General features: G+C 46.0%; 1 protein-coding gene across 3 annotated transcripts in view; it reads left to right on the plus strand.

Annotated features, from left to right (window-relative positions):
- The window catches only part of DIP2B (disco interacting protein 2 homolog B), a 596,277-nt gene that overhangs the window by 136,232 nt on the left and 440,210 nt on the right, over positions 1-19,835 (plus strand). The gene's annotated exons all lie outside the window — the stretch shown is intronic.

Consider the following 19,835-nt stretch of genomic DNA (forward strand, 5'->3'; position numbering starts at 1 on the left):
GTGGTAAAAGCAGTTAGGAACTTATCCAAACCTTTTTTTTTTTTTTAACCTTAAAGGAAAAGTCCATAAGATTTTATTAAGATGGACTTGGGAAAATCCTCTGCTTATTTTTGCGATAAGCAGCATAAAATCTGTTTTACTGTTCTGGAATCTTGCCAGGTACTTCTGACCTGGATTCGCCACTGTTAGAAACAGAATACTGGGCTTGATGGACTTTTGGTCTGTCTCAGTATAACAGTGTGATTAAGAGGAAGATGCACTAAAGTCGTCGGTAATTCCCGTTCCCTACCAATTCCATAGTGTATCGGAAGGGAACGGGAATTCACTAAGGAAAGGGAATGCTAATGAGCTACTCGTTGTATCTCCGTTGCATTCGCCATTACCTTGGTAGCCAGTCAGAGAATCGGGACGTCCCATTCGGTTATGCTCCTCTTCTTGGGTCTCTTCAGCCAATCAAAGCGCATCTAGCTTGCTGGTGTCAGCTACACGCACTCTGATTGGCTGAAGAGACCTGGAAGAGGAGCATAATGGAAAGAGACGTCCCGAACTCCGGATCGACTCGCAGGTCCCCGATTCCCTTCTCGCTGCTACAGAAGGTGAGCAGTGCCAGGGAGACAAAACTAAAAAAAACAAAACAAAACAAAAAAATGGCGAAAAGACGTCCCTCACAAGCGCAGGCAGAGTACGTCCATAAAGGACGCCCCTCACATGCGCTCACTGCTTTTTTTTTTTCTTTATAACCTTTTTTTGGGGCCCTTTTCCTTTTCGATTCCCTCACAGGAGCCCTGACGAGAGGTGCAGACCTCACGTTAGGTTTTCCATGGTAAGGGAATTGGAAAAACGGTAGTGCATCTCATTATAATGAGCTGCAACGGTACTGCAGCTCATTATAATAGCCTTTGGATAATTTGCATTCCGTTTTTGTTGCCTGCTACTGTGACAGGAAAAATGCCCTTGGTGCATGCCCCCGGTAAACTACTTGCGCTTTAAACTGCCTGGAACCAGTTTAAAACGCAAGTTGTGGGCTCGTTAGGTTTTGTGCATCTGGCTCTAATTATTAATCGTGATTCAGGTTTTAAATCGTGATTAACATGCAGCCTTCTATAAATATAATTTTTTGTATGGTAACTTCCATGGTGAAAATGTGCTAGTTATGATCTGTATCTGTTTGGTGTGTGTGTGTGTGTGTTGGGGGGGGGGGGTGTTGTGGATGTAGAATCATGCAGGGTCAGCATTTTCTCAATACAGTTCTATAGAAAGTTCAAAATACTGCTTCGTGCATGGTGAAAAATGCTAAGAAGTGGGAATTTTATTGAAGTTTAAAAAAAATTTTATGTTGATTTCTTTAGTGCTTGCATGCCCAAAAAGCTATTGAAGCAGTGTACATTCAACTACAATAAATGTGTTTCTGGGAACAAAGTTAACTACAAAAAATTGAACAAAAACAGGATCACAACTGGTCTGAGGCAAGCACCAAGAAAAGACACATTAAATGTGAAAATGGACCAGTTTGTACCACCATGGTGGAACCTTGCCTTCAGTATTGTGTGTAATTCTGGTCACTGTATCTCAAAAAAGATACAGCGGAATTAGAAAAGGTTCAAAGAAGAGCAACCAAAATGATAGATGATGGAATTCCTCTCATAAAGAGGTTAGGGCTCTTCAGTTTGGAAAAGAGACAGGTGAGGGAGGGATATGATAGAGGTCTACAAAATCCTTAGTGGTGTAGAACAGGTAAAAGTGAATTGATTTTACTTTTTCAAAAAGTACAAAGACTAGGGGATACTCAATGAAGTTATTTTTAAAATGAATAGAAATATTTTTTCACTCTGTGAATACTGGTAGTTAAGCTCTGGAACTTGTTGCCAGAGTATGTGGTTACAGTGGTTAGAATATCTGGGTTTAAAAAAAGTTACTGGAGGAAAAGTCCATAGTCTGCTATTGAGATAGACATGGGAGAAGCCACTGCTTGCCCTGGGATCCATAGCATGAAATCTTGCTACTATTTGTGTTTCTGCCAGGTACTTGTGACCGGATTGGCCACTGTTGGAAACAGGATACTTGGTTACATAGGTTATTGGTCTGACCCAATATGGCTATTCTTATGTTCTTAGGAATTCAAGAGAATAGTTCACCCCCCCCCCCAAAAAAAATAAAAAAGCCCAGAGCATTTCTATTTGTGTGGGAGAGGCAATTCCAGCAGTGAAACATAAGTGCATTGTAACACAGCAGTTTAGGAAGTTTCAAGTTTATTAAGAAAATGTATTATCCTGCCCATCAAACATGTGCCTGACTTCAATTTCTACATGCTGTTCCGTTTCCTTTCCTGCTTCTGTCCTGTTCACACACACAACACACCCCTATGCATCCTCACACACATATACATGCTTGCACATCCACAGAAACATGCATGCAGAGATGGGTTGTAAATAATTCCATAAGATATTCCACATACATTTCATATCATGCATCCCCCCCCCCCCCCCCCCCCAGAAAAAAACCCAAAACTCTGCTACCACACCTTCAAGTCTGCTGTACTGGCTCTTAGTGATCTAGATATATGTTTAATTTTCTTTGTTGTAAATTGTACTGTGAAAACTACTGATTAAATTGTGTATAGTAGTTTATTTATATTTGCTCTGTACAGGGACACCTAGTGATTGAACAGCGTGGTTTACTACTGATTGCTATGTGTACTGCCACCTAGTGGTAATAAAGAATAGCAATTTTATTTAATTGTTGAAAACAGTTTTGATCCTGCTTATGATCTCCATACAGTTCTAGGCAGATAAAACTTAACAAATAAACCTGTTGCCTTGGGACAGTGGCAGCTTATGGTTAAACTGTAAAATTAATCCTTTAAAATCTGTTCACGTTGACATTTAATGAAGTGCCTGCCACCCTTTCCTGGAGGCATATCCAGAGTGGTTTTCAGAATTGTGATAAGTATGCATGAGAGAGATTTGAATATGCTATGTGTTAAATTCATGCAAATCATTTTTTCATGCATACTCATTCTGGAATCCTGAAAATTAGACTGCATAGGTGTTCTTTCAGAAAAATGTGGTGAAACACTGATCAATGGTTAGATGTATTATCTCACTTTTATTTTGTTATTCATTCTAAACCAATTAAATGTTTTGGAACTGTTCCATTCAAAGCAGTCCTCTCCCTTCCAGGTCAGAGACAAACAACACACACACACACGTGCAACATAGAAACATTTATGCATTCATACACGCACTCAGACACATGCATAGGAGTTGAAAATAATTACACCAGCCATGTTCTGCATGTTTTCCCCACTTAACGCTTTTCAGCTGAAGGGAATGTTTGAAAAAAATGATACTTAAAATGTCAAGATTGACTGGGGGCAAAATAACTCTGTGGAAAGTTAATGGAATATGATCAAACTTGGCATGGGAGAAAAATTGAGGAAAAGATACTGAGGGCTCCAGAGAAATAAAATCAGCTCTCTTCCCCCCCCCCCCCCAACAAGAGGCCCAAAATCAGCTCTCTTCCCCCCCCCCCCCAACAAGAGGCCCGCTGTATATCCATTGGGAGAGCATTTTCAGCAACTGCAGCAGCATAGAAACATCAATAGTAAAGAAACAAAATAGTACGGACATTAACAACTGTCCCTCCTTTCTCTCCTTTCCTCTCTTTTCTGAGTGACAGAGGAGCACCAAGCCAACACAGTTACATAGACAGGTACTTAAGGGTTGGAAATAATTTCATGAGTCATGATTACTTACTTTCCCCTCCACAGGCCCCCCCCCCCAAAAAAAAAATCTTGTTGAGCTGGCTGTTAGTGATTCAGATGTGTATTTTATTTTCTTTGTTGTACTGTGAAATCTAGTGAATAAATTATATAGTGTTTTTTCAGGGTTGCTGTTTATGGTGATACCCAGTGACTGAACTGTGTGGTTTTATTGGTTGCTGTCTGTCCTGCTACTGGTGGAGAAGCATGGCTGTTATCATGAGACAATAGCACCCTGAGGTTAAAATAAAGTTCAGTCTTTGAAATCTGTTAACAGTGACATCTAATGGTTAGATACATTATTGCACTTGGTTTTATTTTAATGTTTTTGCCTTAACCAAGGAAATGTTTGGAAACTGCTCTACTCATATCAACCCTCCTCTTTGTCTTTCAGTTTAGACACACTCTTCTCTCTGTTTGCTTCTCTGACCAACCCTCCTCTTCATCCGCCAGTGTCGAGACATACACTATAGATAATATGTATGTGTCAGTGCGCATGCATGTGAGGTAGCTATTGTTCCATCAAAAATTGTAATCACAATCTCCTGATTTAAAAATTTTGATTACAGTTAATTGAAATTTTAATCACTGTCCTGAAGATCCCCCTCTCCAAGATTATCCATCATCCAAAACCCTGTAGGCCTCCATACCTACCTTAAGGATGCCCTGATGGTCTAGGATGGGATGATCATGAGTGATCTCAGTTGCTTTTGCCTGTGCCAGGTTCAAAATGTGGACACTACTTGCAGCTATAGTTACCTGGTACACTACCTCTAGGGTCAAGACCCTAATGGTTGTACTGTGAGACTACCGCTAGAGATCTGGCTGCCATTTTGAAACTGGAGCTGGCGTGGGCAGTAGTGACTAGGATTGTACCTTCTTGTCCTGTCGTTAACCACCAGGGCATCCTTATGGTAGGTCTGGGGGGCTATAGAGCTCTCAGGAGAGAGGATGCTTTTGGTTGTGTGTGTGTGTGTGTGGGGGGGGGGGGGATGGATGCTCAATTTAGGCCACTGTGGTAAGTGCTAGTGGCACTAATTTTAATCACAATTAATCAACAGCATTAATAGATTATATACACTTTCTCCCTGTACTCCTTCAGATGGTTGTGGTGTTCTCTTCTGCTCTGCTATTGGCACTTCCTCCCCATGCAACTTTTCCTGATGTTGACATGTGTTAATATAGATGTGCTTTTTAGGATCCTGAAGGTGAGATAAACACTTGATATGTGTCACACCCCTGGTTGCTATTTGTTAATCTCAGCAGAATTCTGAAATGTTCACTTGATGTTTACATATCAAGCTTTTCTACTCTTGGTATTTTCCCTATCCAGTGAAGATTTACTCATATGCCTATTTGAGTCCAAAATAAAAATCTATATATAAGTTATAATCTTCCAAACAAATGCAGGAAATTAAGTTCAGTCTCTGGCTTTGTAGAGTATTTTGTTCTTTCCTTTCTGATTTCTGCACACTTTGTTGTGACCTTCAGGGAAAAATTGTGTGAGAGTCCCTCCCCTTTTATCCTCCTAGCATATGATGATATAATGTCAAAACTATTTTTAAGCCAAAGTGCATTTTTTTCAAACTTGTGCACATGGGACCGGTTTAAGCAGATTGTTCTTAGGTCACACTGGTAAATTTCAGCATCCTTTCTAAAGTAGTGGTATGTTCCTTTCCTCCATTCCGAGTTAAGGGTAGTAAAATATTTGGCTGGCTTGTTCTAGTGATATGCAGTAGTCTCTATATAATGTCCTTTCCATTATGTTCAAATAGCTTTGTTCTCTCGCCATTTTTTCTGAACCCTTACCTGCTGAGGATCAGTCTTTCTGACTTTAATCTGTCTTCCTGTCACTGGTAATTCTCAGCAGGGACTGGGCCAGGAAATCTGTGTGTACACTCGGCTTCAACTGTTTCCATTTCCTGCAGGTTAGACAAGAGAGGAAATGGGTTTTCAGGGGGGGGAGGGGGGGAGGAGGAAGAAAACCCAACAGAAAGACACCCCTGACTAACCTCTGCCTGAACTTTATGCAACTTGAATAAGACACTTGGAGTAACATTCCAGTGTAATTACGTACATGTTTGCGTTAATAAATAGAAGTAAAGCAAAACATAAAAACAAAAATGAGACTTTTTATTGGACAAAGATCATCAACTTTTTTTTCATGAAGTTTTGAAGGCCAAAACAATCTTCCTCTGGTCAGGACAGTATGGGTAAGAGATAACAATATCAGAATGTACAAGTGGAACATAAAACCATTGCAGACAGTCTCAAAGGGCAAGATAGGGCTGCGGGGGGAAGGGTCGACAGTGAGAAACAGGGAGAGATGGATGGAGGATGAGAAGTTGACAAAAAGTAATATAATTTTATGGCTTATAATGGAATAGTAAACACTGATGTTTAGGTCTAAGCATTTCATTTAACTTCAAGGGTCTTAAGTTTTTTTTTATTTTATTTTAAAAGTTTCTTTTCTTATTCAGATCAATCAGAGTGCAGGCTACATTTCATTTCAAACGCACCAAATTATCAAAAATATTTTTATTCTAAATAGAAGGGAAGAAAATACTTCAGAAGCTCAGATTCCTTGTCATCAGCAGCAGATGAATCCATTACGAATGGGTTGTGTCCACCTACCAGCAGGGGGAGATAGAGAACACTGAAAACCATAGTGCCTCTAGGACGGCTAACTCCATCTGCCTCTCAGTATTTCTCTATCTCTCAGCAGCGTAGGACGCAGCTTGTTCAGCTCCTTGAAAATTTCTGCCTGGGGAGGCTCCTGTGCTTGGCCAGTTGAGCTGGGGTGTTGTGGCTGGTGGTGCCCACTTTAAAGGCATATGGGCTCGCCCTTTTCCTGCCTTACCCATTGTGGATGCAGGCACATAGGTTCGCCCTGTCCCTGCCTTTCCCACCCTCTACTGCCTCCGGAGTACCTCTGTAGCTGTTTGCCTCCAGCTTTCCTCACAGCATTAAAAAAAACAAAAAAAAACCCGCGCTTTTTATGCGCTGCTATTCTGAAGCTTTTATTGACGTGCAGCGTGACCGGAGCTCGGTGGACTCAGTCCTTTGAGGTATGAGCGGTACTCAGCTCCTCTGGAGAGGGCCCGCAGATGGCATGCCGATCGGGGTGATTTTGGCGCGAAGCCGCCATTTTGTATTTCCTTAGCGTCCCTCCGGACCGGACCAGGATTGGACTGATGGGTTGTGCACGCCTACCAGCAGGTGGAGACTGAGAAAATTCTAAGACTAGAGAGCCAATGAGAGCCCTGGCCATGTGACCCTAGCCTCAGTATTTTCTCAGTCTCCCAGCAGGTAGGAAGCGAGCCCATTAGTCTCTCTCTTTATCTTTCTATTTTAGAGGTTAATAATAAGAACTACAATGCTACCTCTTCTTCTGTGCCTAGGAATTCTCTGTTAGACGCTGGTCAGGTAGGGATTTCTTTTCCTTTCTTTTTTTTACAGCCTCTGGGGGTGTCAAACTCGGATGTCTCCGGGCCCCTCCCCCCTTCCTCCCCATCTCCCATACGTAGCTGGGAAGGACTACCCTTTGTTTAGAAAGGTGTATGTCTTTGGGAGAGGCAGCCACTATAGAAAGTTAAATCTTATAAGCATTTTAAGGAGCAAGCTACATCCCCCGGCTTCTAACGAGCAGACAGCTCTGTGTTGTTCTATTACTCTTCAGTGGAGTTTTCCCCATTACTTTAACGAGCAGGCAGCTGTGGTTGCTGTTTTGGGTGTCTATATTATCTAGCTGGTTAAAAAAAAAAAAGAGGCAACAGTAATTTGGAGGAGTTTAGGTGTAAAAAAAAAAAATTAAAGACAACTTGTCCCCACTGACTGAATGAGCAGACAGCTCCGTTTGATTGCATGAGAATGCTGTGAGTCAGCTGTGTAAAAAAAAAAAAAAAAAAAAAAAAAAAGAGAGTAAGCGGCAGCATTTTGTTTTCAGCCCTCTTTTAGAGTTGAGCTGTATTTTATTTAGCACTGCCGTTTGTGTTCTTCCCTTAGCGGTTTGTTCGGTGGAGCAGGGCTTTAAAAAAAAAAAAAAAAAAAAGAGATTTTGGAGCGAATCGGGTATGCGCGTGCACGCGCATTACCGTCATGTCCGAGAAGCTGAGACGCTGTGCTGTATGCCAGCGTCGGGGGATCTCCTCTTCCGGCTCCTGTAAATATTGTGTGCCGCTGGGGGGGTGCGTCAGGACCTTCTCTTTCGCCGTCTTCGGGCCGTTTGGGGCTGATCTTTCTCAGGAGTCGCCTATGTTCTTTAGGGGGGGTCATTTCTTTGCTTTTTATGTTTTTAATGTTGAGTAGCTGGTTGCTGTAGCCTAATAGTCAGCACTACAGTCTCTGAAGCTGCTACTACTACTGTTTATCATTTCTAAAGCGCTACTAGAAAAACGCAGCGCTGTACACTTGAACATGAAGAGACAGTCCCTGCTCCTCAGATCTTACAATCTCATTAGGACAGACAGAACAAACAAGAGATAAGGAGATTTTAAAGTGAGCAGGTTAAAATAAGGGTTCTGAACAGAGTGAATAAGGGTTAGGAGTTAAAAGCAGCATCAAAAGGTGGGCTACAGAACTGGGTGCAGGTCCCAGTTTTAGCAATTTATTTCTCTATCTGGGACTCCTGTATGTCTGTGTCCCACTATATATACATCACTTGGCCAGTCTGTTTGATGTTTGTTTCTTTATAATCTCGGGTGGCGTTTGTCTGTGGGCTAGGAGCCAACTTTTCAAAATTATTGGGGGTGCTAAGTCCAATGGAAATGACCCCTCCCTGGACATATACATGAGTTTTTCTCGATATTGGGGGTGCTCAAGCACCCACAGCACCCACAGAGTCGGCTCCAATGTCTGTGGGAAGGTAGTTCACAGTTGTGTTTTTTTGTTATAGCATTTTTCGAAAGGTTGCTTTCCATGCCAGGATATTTCCTATATGTTAGCTATATGTTTGTTCTTCCACAGGCATGGGGGCAGTAAGGATGTTATCATAGGTACATGCCACTCTCACCTGTTTAACTTTGTGTCATGAAATCATAGTTGCAGGCTACTCTTACATGACAGTCATCTTCTTATTTCCTCTGTCCAGGAGTTCTTGCGGTTTTATTTTTAGATGGTTATGCTTTTCATTTCGCCTCCTTTCTCTATCGCTCTCATGGCAAGGCATGTGAAGTAGGAGTCTCCCTACATAGACTCTTGGATCTTAGACCATTTTCTCTCTTGATTCTTCCGAATGCAATTTTAATTTCTAGTTCCTAAGAATGGATCTCCCTTCCTCCTATTTGGAATCTCACTGCTGTCAAGCGCACTTTCAATGTCTTAAATCTTTATCACAAGAACCTAGTTCCTAAGAAGGAATTTTCCTTCCTCCTATTTCAATTCTAAATGCTGTCAAGAGCGCTCTCAAAGTCTCAAGTCTTTTTCATGAAAGCCTTCGATCCATAGTGAAGCTTCGTGCAGCACATTTTTTGATACAAACTTTTCTGCATATTTCTCTTAGGAGAGTTTCTGAGAAGGATAGAGCCCGGTGTGAAGGAAGCTAAGCAGGGTCCGCCCGGGCTGGGTCCTGGAAGGGTGACCAGCTCACAATGCGCAATAATGTCCCTTCTCAACACTGTTTTCCAGTCTCTAAAAGTTCATCATAATTATGCTACCCCTCAGAAAAGGGGAGATTCTTTTTCACTCATGGCGAGTCAGCTAGCTATTAAAAAAAAAACCGAAACCTCTTGTCGACAAGTCAGCAAGTCGCAGACCGAGAAGTGCAATTTTTATGGTTCTCAGGATGCCTAGTACTGGTGGCCAAGAGTCGTCTAAATATTTCGCAGTCTCCACAATATTTTGGGGTTACGTGCGACATAGTTGCAAGGTTTTATCCCTGGGCAATTGCCTTTTGCAGTCTCATGAGCTGCACTCCCGTGCTCTTTATCTTTTTGAGTGTTCTGAAGCATTTGCAGCTTCCCTTTTGTTTTTTTCCCCGAGACTGCTGCTCTTCTTTTCGGCATTAGTTGAGTAGGACATTCCTCCTGGCATTTGGTTGTTACTTCCAGGACTACCATGTGGTCTCTTTACTTTGCAACTTAATTATTTCCTTCTTGGCTCTTGGCATTCGGTTTGCTTTCAGGATTACCATGTGGTCTCTTTACATTGCAACTAGGGGACTGTCAGTCGCTCTCGGAGCAAGGAGGTATCCCTGAGGGCTAGCGTTTTATTCTGAGCACTCTGTCTTTGGTCAGCATTGTTGCCATGTTATGTTAGTCCGGAATGCTCTTTCTGTACTCTCATAGGACTGTTATCATCTTAGGTTACTTCAAAGACTCAATCCTGCTCTCTGGCAGGACTGTTTCTAGCTTATGTTCTTTCAGAATGGTCTGCGGTCTCCTGGTAGGTCTGTTGCCTTCTTAGGCTACATATTGAGGCCCCTGGTAGGTCTCTGGTCTTCTTGTGTATTGAAGGTACATCCTTTCCTCGGACAGTTCTACTATCTGGTCATTCTGTTTCTTTACAGGGCTTGCATGTGCCCCCCTTCACACGATTGACATGTATGTCATTTTATTTTTGCATGTTTTCACTTTTCTCTGTAAGCTGCCTAAGGGGTAATCTAGCGAACAGTGCAGTGAGATGTCATCGGGGAGGCCCAGCTTTGGTTCTCACTCTGACTCTAGTCGTCCTGCCTCCTAGGTGGGTTCACATCCGCACTGACATTTGGTTTATTTCATGACTGATGTCTGTTTTATTCAAGGGAGTCATTTGTATGGATCTACCATCTGACCAGCCCTGTAGCATGCCATCCCCTTCTGGCATGGTGGCCTTCTCTTCAGGTCGGGCATTTCGCTTAGATATTTGGATCTCAGGGGCGTAACCCTTATGTTTTTTTCCTTGCAGATATACCAGGCTGCCTTTTAGGTTGTCATCTTGACTTTTTATGGAGCCGGGGGGTTTTCTGTTTTCTCTAGAGGACCTTCTCTCTTCCCCAGTCCGGCCTCTTTGTTTCTCTCTTGCTCAGGCTGGTGCATGCTCTCAGTCTGGGACCGGCATTCAGCCTTGCTAAGCAGTATGGCATCTTTTGTAGTTGCAGTATTCTCTTCTCAGCTTTTAGCCTCTGTGCCTTAGTGACATTGTCAGAGGGACAGGGTGTTATTCTTCTTCGCACGATAATTCAAAATCATCTTGTTTCCTTTAAGGTTTCTTTCTCCTTTCAGACACTGTTGTTAGTAGCCATGGCTTCAGCTAGCAGGGTCAGAACTGCAAGTTTCTCTCATACAGGTTTTCTTTTTTTCCAAACAGCTAGTACGTCTAGGTAAGAAGTACTTCTTCACCTGGGTATTTCTTTTTCACTCTACAGTAGTTTCCCATTTTTCATCTTTTCCAATCACTTTTTTCTTACTGGTCTGGACTCTTCTACTGGCGTTCAAGATCACAGGAAATTATGTGCTTTATATATGCTTTACATATTAAAATAGATCTTATATATTTAGAGAGCTGTTACAAGCTATTTGGTCCTTCCTTTTGGTACTTCTAGTCAAGATAAGGTTGCCGTTGTTTCGGCCTCACTATATCTCGACGGATTAAGGAATTCATACCTTCTATTTGTCTACTCACTGGGGGACCATTTCCTGAGAGTGTTATAACATATGCTCCATCTTGAGAAGTGGGGTTCTTTCCTTCGCACAGCGATTTTTGGTGCACTAGGTGCACATTTTGTACGGTGCCATTTTGAGCTTAGCTTCATTCTCTTTTGATTGATATACACTCTACATGTTCATTGTCGCCAGGAGGTGATCTATGCAACTCGGAGATGCTTAGGGGTTTGAAAGGGTCCCTCCCTTAAGGTTACTGCTTTGGTACTTCCCATCAGTCCAATCCTGGTCCGGTCTGGAGGGACGCTAAGGAAGGAGAAATTAGATCTTACCTGCTAATTTGCTTTTCTTTAGTCCCTCCGGACCGGACCAGGCCCCTCCCATATTTTGTCACTTTTTCAACGGGGTATTCAAAAAAAAAAAAAAAAAAGACGCTTGTACATATATAGGACTTTAAGTGGACCATGCCACGTCTCTGGTCGGAGTTGCTGGTGGGTTCAGTTGCTGGAATATATATGTATGTATATATTTATATATCTATATATGTATAGAACTTTGAGGTCCTTAGCACTTCTGTGCTGAGAGTTGCTGGTGAGTTCTAATTCAAGTGAGCCATACCACTTCTCTGGTAGGAGTTGCTGGTGAGCTTTCCTACAAAAGGGACATACCACTTCTCTGGTGAGAGTTGCTGGGGTATATATATATGAACCTTTAAGTAAGCCATGCTAGTATATATATGTGAAACTTTAAGTAAGCCATACCACTTCTCTTGTGAGAGTTGCTGGTGAGCTATAAGACAAGTGAGCCATACCACTTCTCTGGTGAGAGTTGCTGGTGAGCTATAATACAAGGGAGCCATACCACTTCTCTGGTGAAAGTTGCTGGTGAGCTCTAATACAAATCGGGCCATACCACTTCTCTGGTAAGAGTTGTTGGTGAGCTCTGATACCTGGCCTTGCCGGGTGCTTTGTGGCTGCTAGGATTCCATGTGGCACAGAAGTCTCGTATTTCTTTCTTTCCTGCTTTGTTAGTCAAATACTGAGGCTAGGGTCACATGGCCAGGGCTCTCATTGGCTCTCTAGTCTTAGAATTTTCTCAGTCTCCACCTGCTGGTAGGCGTGCACAACCCATCAGTCCAATCCTGGTCCGGTCCGGAGGGACTAAAGGAAAGCAAATTAGCAGGTAAGATCTAATTTCTCCTTTATTCTGCCGTTTTTTGGCGATGGCTGCTGAGGGAGTTATGCGCTGTTCCTGTTGTGGCAAGCGCAGATCAGCAGCGGGGCTCTGTAAAACTAGACGGTAGAGCCAATACGAGCATGGCGAGCGATGAGTATTCCCGCTCAATGGAGCTGGCAGCGGGCGCCATCTTGGAAGCGCTGCATGGCTCGATGCCCGCGGTTGCAGAGGAGTCTGTGATCAGAGGGCCGAGGCTACCAGAGGAACTCCGTTCCCCGTAGCTCGGAGATGGGAGGTCAGGCTGAGTTTTTCTCCCCTGAGTTTGTGCTTATCAATATATATAAAAGGCGAGTGTCGTACTCACTCGCAAATGCGCAGTAGAGACCTCTGCCCTGCCCCCGCGTCAATACGTGATGACGGGGGGCGGAACAGAGAGGGTCTGTACTGCTTATTTCTGAGGGAGGGACACCGCCGTCTAACGCTCCCCCCACCCGAGTCGCCGCCGCCACCCACCTTCTACCCGGTCGGGCCCTCGCTCCACTATTGAAACAGCGAGGGTCCGGGAACCCGGCGTCGCCCTTCCTTCTTCTTCTCTGCCTCTGTCCCGCCCTCGACGACGTTAAGTCACACGAGGGCGGGACAGGCAGAGAAGAAGAAGGAAGGCCGACGTCGGCAGGTCAGCACTCAGCAGAGCTCAGTGCTGCGTTCCCGGACCCTCGCTGTTTCAATAGCGGAGCAAGGGCCCGGCCGGGTGAAAGGTGGGTGGTGATGGCTCGGGGGGGGGGGGGGGCGGCCATTTCAACCCCCTCTTCCTATAATAGCCCGTTTTCACGGGCTCAAAGGCTAGTTTTACATAAAGCCTACATGATGAAAATAGCTCTGCCGCAGGTGTCTGACACTGCGTTGCTACCTGGTCTCCCTCCAACTGATGATGGCCCGGGGTAGATGTCAGAAGCGGATGCCCCAGAGCGTTGGATGCACGGTAAACATAGATGGGTAAATTCCCCGTCGGAGAGTGGCGCACCTCCCTCCCCCCCCCCCCCCCCCCCCCCCCCCCCCCCCCGTGGTCGGGCTGTGGGGACTCTGAGGGATGTGGCAGGCCTTCGTGGTCTGAGGAGGAAGGTGCTGGTTTGCCACTGGATCTGGATGATCCCACCGCTGTTTGGATTTTCCACCGCGATGAGCTGCCAGCACTTATCTCTGATGCCTTACAGGCCCTCTCTATTGATGATCCTGTTCAAGGTGAGGCCTCCTCTGGTAATCCGAGGATGGCGAGTATTAAGAAGCCTGCTTGTGCCTTTCCTTTGCTTGACTCCATCCAAGAGCTTATTTCTGCTCAATGGGCTGACCCAGAAGGGCCCTTGAAAGTGGCCAGGTTGATGGGGCATCTTTACCCTCTGAGTGAGGAGCACTTGGCCCGTTTTGGGATGCCTAAAGTGGATGCCTTAGTCATGGCGGTGACAAAAAAGACCACCCTTCCAGTAGAGGGAGGGGTTGCCCTGAAGGACATTCAGGACCGGCGCCTGGAATCAGCGCTAAAACAGTCCTTTGAGATTTCGGGCCTAGCCTTAAGGGCGTCTGTTTGCAGTTCTTATGCTGCTCGAGTCTGCCTTTCTTGGTTACAACAGGCAGTGGAACAGCCAGCGGATGGTGCGGAGTCCCTCGCTGAGGTTGCACAGCACATGGAGTCGGCCTTGTCATTTTTAGCTGATGCCCTCTATGATCTGATCAGAGCTTCGGCTAAACAGATGTCTGTGGTGGTGTCCGCCCGTTGCCGCCTTCTATGGCTAAGGCATTGGGCGGCTGACATGGCCTCTAAGCAAAGGCTGATGAAGTTGCCCTTTCGGGGACTTCTGTTATTTGGAGAGGAGTTGGAGAGGATTGTTAAAGACCTGGGGAATGCTAAACCCCAGTGGTTACCTGAGGATAGGCCGCGGCCTTCTTCCAAGGGTCAGGCGGTTCCCTCCTCCTCTAGACCTCGCTTCCGTGAAGCTAGAAGGTTTCGCCCCGGGCGCTCTGCTGGGTTTACTCAACGTGCCCGTTTTCAGCAGAGGAACTCCTTTCGCTCAGACAAGCGATCTGCAGCGGCCGGTGCTAGTGCTGGAGTTCAAGGGCGACCCTCTCAATGATGGTGCGCCGGTCCACTCCTCCTTTACAGCTGTAGGAGGACGCCTTTCCCTCTTTCTAGAGGAGTGGACCAAGATTACCTCGGATCAGTGGGTCCTGGACCTGATCAGAGAAGGTTACCGATTGGAATTCAATGCCCCGGTGAGAGATGTGTTTTTGGAGTCTCTATGTGGTACTGTCGTCAAATGGGCGGCGGTAGAGGAGACCCTACAAGTCTTTGTTGCACCTTGGGGCGGTGATCCCTGTGCCTCCCGCCGAACATGGCTGTGGTCGTTACTCCATTTACTTTGTGGTGCCGCGAAATGGCGGGTCTTTTCGGCCCAGTCTCTGAGAGTGCGGCATTTTCACATGGAAACTGTGCGTTCCGTCATTGCGGCGGTACAGCCAGGAGAGTTCCTCACGTCTCTGGACCTAAAAGAAGCTTACTTGCACATGCCTATTTGGCCCCCGCACCAACGGTTTCTCCGATTTGTGGTGTTGGGAAGACATTTCCAGTTTCGGGCCTTGCCTTTTGGCCTCGCCACAGCTCCCCAAACCTTTTCAAAGGTAATGGTGTTAGTAGCTGCCTTTCTGAGGCGAGAGGGTATCCAGATTCACCCATACCTAGACAACTGGCTAATCAGAGCGGACTCGGTAAAAGAGAGTCGTCATGTCACAGCCAGAGTGGTCTCAGTACTGCAGTCTCTGGGCTGGGTTGTCAATATACCCAAAAGTCACCTGACCCCCTCTCAATCTCTAGAATATTTGGGGGTCCGGTTCGACACGGCCTCGGGGTTTGTTTATCTACCCGACCAAAGGCGGTGCAAGCTTCAGAATCAGGTCCGTCTGCTCCTGAGGATGCCTCGCCCACGAACTTGGGACATAGTCCAGCTGTTGGGGGTCGATGACGGCCACCTTAGAAGTGGTGCCATGGGCGAGAGCGCATATGAGACCTCTGCAGATTGTCCTGCTTCAACGATGGTCTCCTGTGTCCCAGGATTATCATCGCAGACTCATGTGGCTCCCTGTGGCCCGACATAGTGTGGAGTGGTGGCTCTCAGACAGCATGCTGCGGCGAGGAATGCCGCTAGCGATTCCCGATTGGTGCCTGGTAGTAACGGATGCCAGCCTAAAGGGCTGGGGAGCATATTGCCAGGGAAGCTATGCCCAGGGTCTATGGCCACCCGAGGAAACAGGGTGGTCCATCAATCGCTTAGAACTGAGAGCGATATTTCAGGCACTTCTAGCCTTTCACAAAACCCTGGAGGGACTGGCTGTCAGAGTTCTGTCGGACAACACGACAGCAGTGGCCTACATAAATCGGCAAGGCAGCACTCAGTGCAGAGCACTGGCCGCGGAGGCCGCTCTAATTTGCCACTGGGCCGAGCTACATCTGCAGCTTCTGTCAGCAGCTCACATAGCAGGTCAGAGCAACGTGCAAGCCGATTTTCTAAGCAGGCATCAAATCGACCCTGCGGAGTGGGAACTGGCAGACGAAGTGTTCCTTTAGATCTGTGCCAAATGGGGAAAGCCCATAATGGATCTTATGGCGTCAAGCACAAATGCCAAAGTCCTGTCCTTTTTCAGCAGACGGAGAGATCCTCGCTCGGCGGGGTTGGATGCCTTGGCTCAACCCTGGCCTCCGTGCCTTCTGTATGTGTTCCCTCCTTGGCCCTTAATAGGGCGGCTCCTCCTGCGAATTCGGCTACATCAAGGAGTGGTGATCCTCATTGCCCCAGATTGGCCCAGGCGGCTGTGATATGCGGACCTCCGGCGGATGCTGGTGGAGGCTCCTCTTCCTTTGCCTCTGGTTCCGAATCTGTTGACGCAGGCCCCGGTGACCGTGGAGGATCCATGCCGCTTTGGTCTTACAGCATGGCTATTGAGAGTTCGCAGTTGAGAGACAAGGGCTATTTTAACAAGGTCATCTCCACTCTCTTGCAGGCCTGCAAGCGTTGCACTTCCGTTGCTTATGCTCGGATCTGGCCCCAGTTTGAGGCTTGGTGTGCTTCTAAAATGATCACACCCATGCGGGCTTCTGTCTTGCTGATACTTGACTTTCTGCAGGATGGTTTACAAAAAGGCTTGGCCTATAATTCCCTTCCTGTTCAAGTGGCAGCATTGTCATGCCTTCGGGGGAAGGCCGCTGGCCTCTCCCTGGCTTCACATCTGGACATTGCACGGTTTCTGAGAGGGGTGCTTCGGCTCTGTCCTTCCGTGTGGGCCCTTGCCCGGCCTGGAACCTGGGGCTAACATTAAAGGCTCTTCAGTGTTCGCCCTTCAAGCCGCTGAAGCGAGCTTCGGAGAAGGATGTGACTCTAAAGATGGTCTTTTTGGTGGCCATTGCATCGGCGAGACAGGTATCTGAGCGCCAGGCACTGTCCTGTCGAGACCCTTTTCTGCAATTCTCAGAGTCCGGAGTAACGGTACGTACTGTGCCTTCCTTCATGCCTAAGGTGGTTTCTGCGTTTCACCTAAACCAGCCTATCTATTTGCCCTCCTTTACTAGGGAGGAGTTTCCAGAATCCTTTGGGCAGTTGCACCTCCTGGATGTGCGCCGGGCTCTGTTGCAGTATTTGCAGATGTCAAATGCTTTTAGGACCTCTGATCACCTTTTTGTATTGTTGTCAGGTCCTCGCAGAGGGTCTCCAGTGTCTACAGCCACTATAGCCCGTTGGCTTAAGGAAACCATTTTTTCTGCATATCTGCTGTCTGGCTGGCCTCCACCTGACGCCTTTAAGGCTCATTCCACAAGAGCGATTTCCTCCTCTTGGGCTGAAACTGGAGCACTCTCTCTTCAAGAGATATGTAGTGCAGCAACTTGGGCTTCTAAGCTTTCTTTTGCCCGACATTACAGGCTGGATGTGGCTGCCAGGAGGGACGCGCTTTTTGGAGCACAAGTGCTGGCGCGTGGTGTAGCTTGTTCCCACCCTATCTAGGGATTGCTTTGATACATCCCATTCATAATGGGTTCATCTGCTGATGATGACAAGGAAGGGAAAATTAGGATCTTACCTTGGTAATTTTCTTTCCTTTAGTCACAGCAGATGAATCCATGATCCCTCCCTGATTGACTCTGTTTTGTGTTCAGTTTTTCCTGCAGACATGTTCCCTCATTGGGAGAAGTTGGAAAACAGTCTTCAGGATTTCTGTTCTTCTACAGGAGGTTGTTCGTCCCTCCTTTGTGTTATTGCTCCTGTTCTGGGGCGTTCGTTCGCTGTGAGGAAAGTTCATGTTATGCTACTTTACGATTTAACGCTGCTTTGGAAGCTTCAAAATACTGAGAGGCAGATGGAGCTAGCTGTCCAGGAGGCACTACGGTTTTCAGTGTTCTCTATCTCCCCCTGCTGTGGTAGGTGGACACAACCCATTCGTAATGGATTCATCTGCTGTGACTAAAGGAAAGAAAATTACCAAGATAAGAACCTAATTTTCCCATCGGACCTTACTGAGGGGGGAGGAGAGCAGTCAGTATGTGTGAAGGCTAGATTAGAAGATGATGTTCCTGGTAGCCATTTTGTTAGCCAAGAGAATTTTGGAGTTGCAAGCTTCTCCTCAAAGGAGCCTTTCCTTGGCATTTTTCAGGAAAAAGGTTTTGTGTGTTAGTCCCTCTTTTCTCTCCAAGGTTCTTTTCAGCATTCCATGTGAATCAGTCTATTTTCTTGCCACTCTTGGGTTGAGTGAAAGGAGAACATGGATCAGAACAGTTGCTTCATTTGGATGTCACGAGGATTATGCAAGAGTATATTCATAGGACAAAAATATTTCAGTGCTTGATCACTGCTCATTCTGGATTAGGTTGGCCATCACTTTGGCATATATTCTTAAGAGATGTAAATTGCAAGTGGTGGTAAAGCACATTCCACCAGAGGGAAAGGGCTTATGGGCAGAAAGTAGGCTCATTCCTTCGCAGGATAATTGTCAGCTGTTTGGTCATTCTATTTTTTGAGAAGCATTGTCAGATAGATGTTCAGACTAGGCAGGATGCTGCCTTTGGGGCTGGGATATTGGCCATGGGCACCCTTAATAGGCACCGCTTCGGCACTTCCCAAGCATCTGGACTGATCTGCAGAGATATTAGAGAAGGAGAAATTAGATCTTACCTGATAATTTCCTTTTCTTTCATTCCATCCAGAACCCACCATTGGATAGTGAGTTGTGATCTGCAGAGAGTGAGTTCAGTTTAGGGAGTGACAGTAAAGGTTGCTGAAGACTTTGTGGCTAATTTGCATGAGCTGGAGAAATCAGTGAATGTGGCTATTTATTTATTTAGATTTTGCTCACACCTTTTTCAGTAGTAGCTCAAGGTGAGTTACATTCAGGTACACTGGATATTTCTCTGTCCCAGGAGGGCTCACAATCTAAGTTTGTACCTGAAGCAAAGGAGGGTTAAGTGACTTGCCCAAGATCACAAGGAGCAGCAGCGGGATTTGAACCGGCCACCTCTGGATTGCAAGACCGGTGCTCTAACCACTAGGCCACTTTTTTTTTTCTGTTACCATTGGTGTCTAAATGGGAGAGAAGGTTAGTTCTTATCTAGATTTGGTACAGAAATACTGTTTAGCTGAGTTCTTGGTCACAATCTTCCGGTATGAGTGCATAACCAAAACATTCGGACCAGTCTGGAAGGACTAAAGAAAATTAGCAGGTAAGACTTAATTTCTCCTTGGCTTCCCTTTATTCCCTTGTCTTGTCGGGTAATAGAATTGTTTAAAAGAGAAAAAAATGAACAAAGCACACACTGCTGAGCCTGGTGAGGAAGATAGCTGGTAAACATGGGGGGGGGGGGGGGGGGGGGGAGTCCCTGCAGAGGTTGACTGGGTCTTGTGTTTAGGAGGAGAGCATTCTTGAGATCAGTTGAGCCACATGCTGGAGGCTCAACAGTGTATGGCCTGCAGGAGCCAGCAGCTCAGCAGTGACAGACTTGACTAGTCCTTGGTCTTTGGCGATCTCAGAAGAGCTTCCTAAGGGGAACTGTGCTGTGCTAGATACCCTTCCTGTTCAGTTCTCACTGGCTACAGCCCCACTGATTTTGTTGGAAGTATTGGCCACATTGCTGCCATCTTTCCACCAAGCGGTCTGTACAGAAGGGACTGAATGTCATAGGTTGAGTGCAGGGGAAGGGCTCGTTCACTCACAGAATCTGATGGTCAGGTGTTGTGGAGGCCAATGGTTTACAGACAATAGAGGTGGTCAGTAAGGCTCTGGAAGGAGGA

This window comes from Microcaecilia unicolor, chromosome 3 (genome assembly GCF_901765095.1).
Source record: "Microcaecilia unicolor chromosome 3, aMicUni1.1, whole genome shotgun sequence".
Lineage (NCBI taxonomy): Eukaryota > Metazoa > Chordata > Amphibia > Gymnophiona > Siphonopidae > Microcaecilia > Microcaecilia unicolor.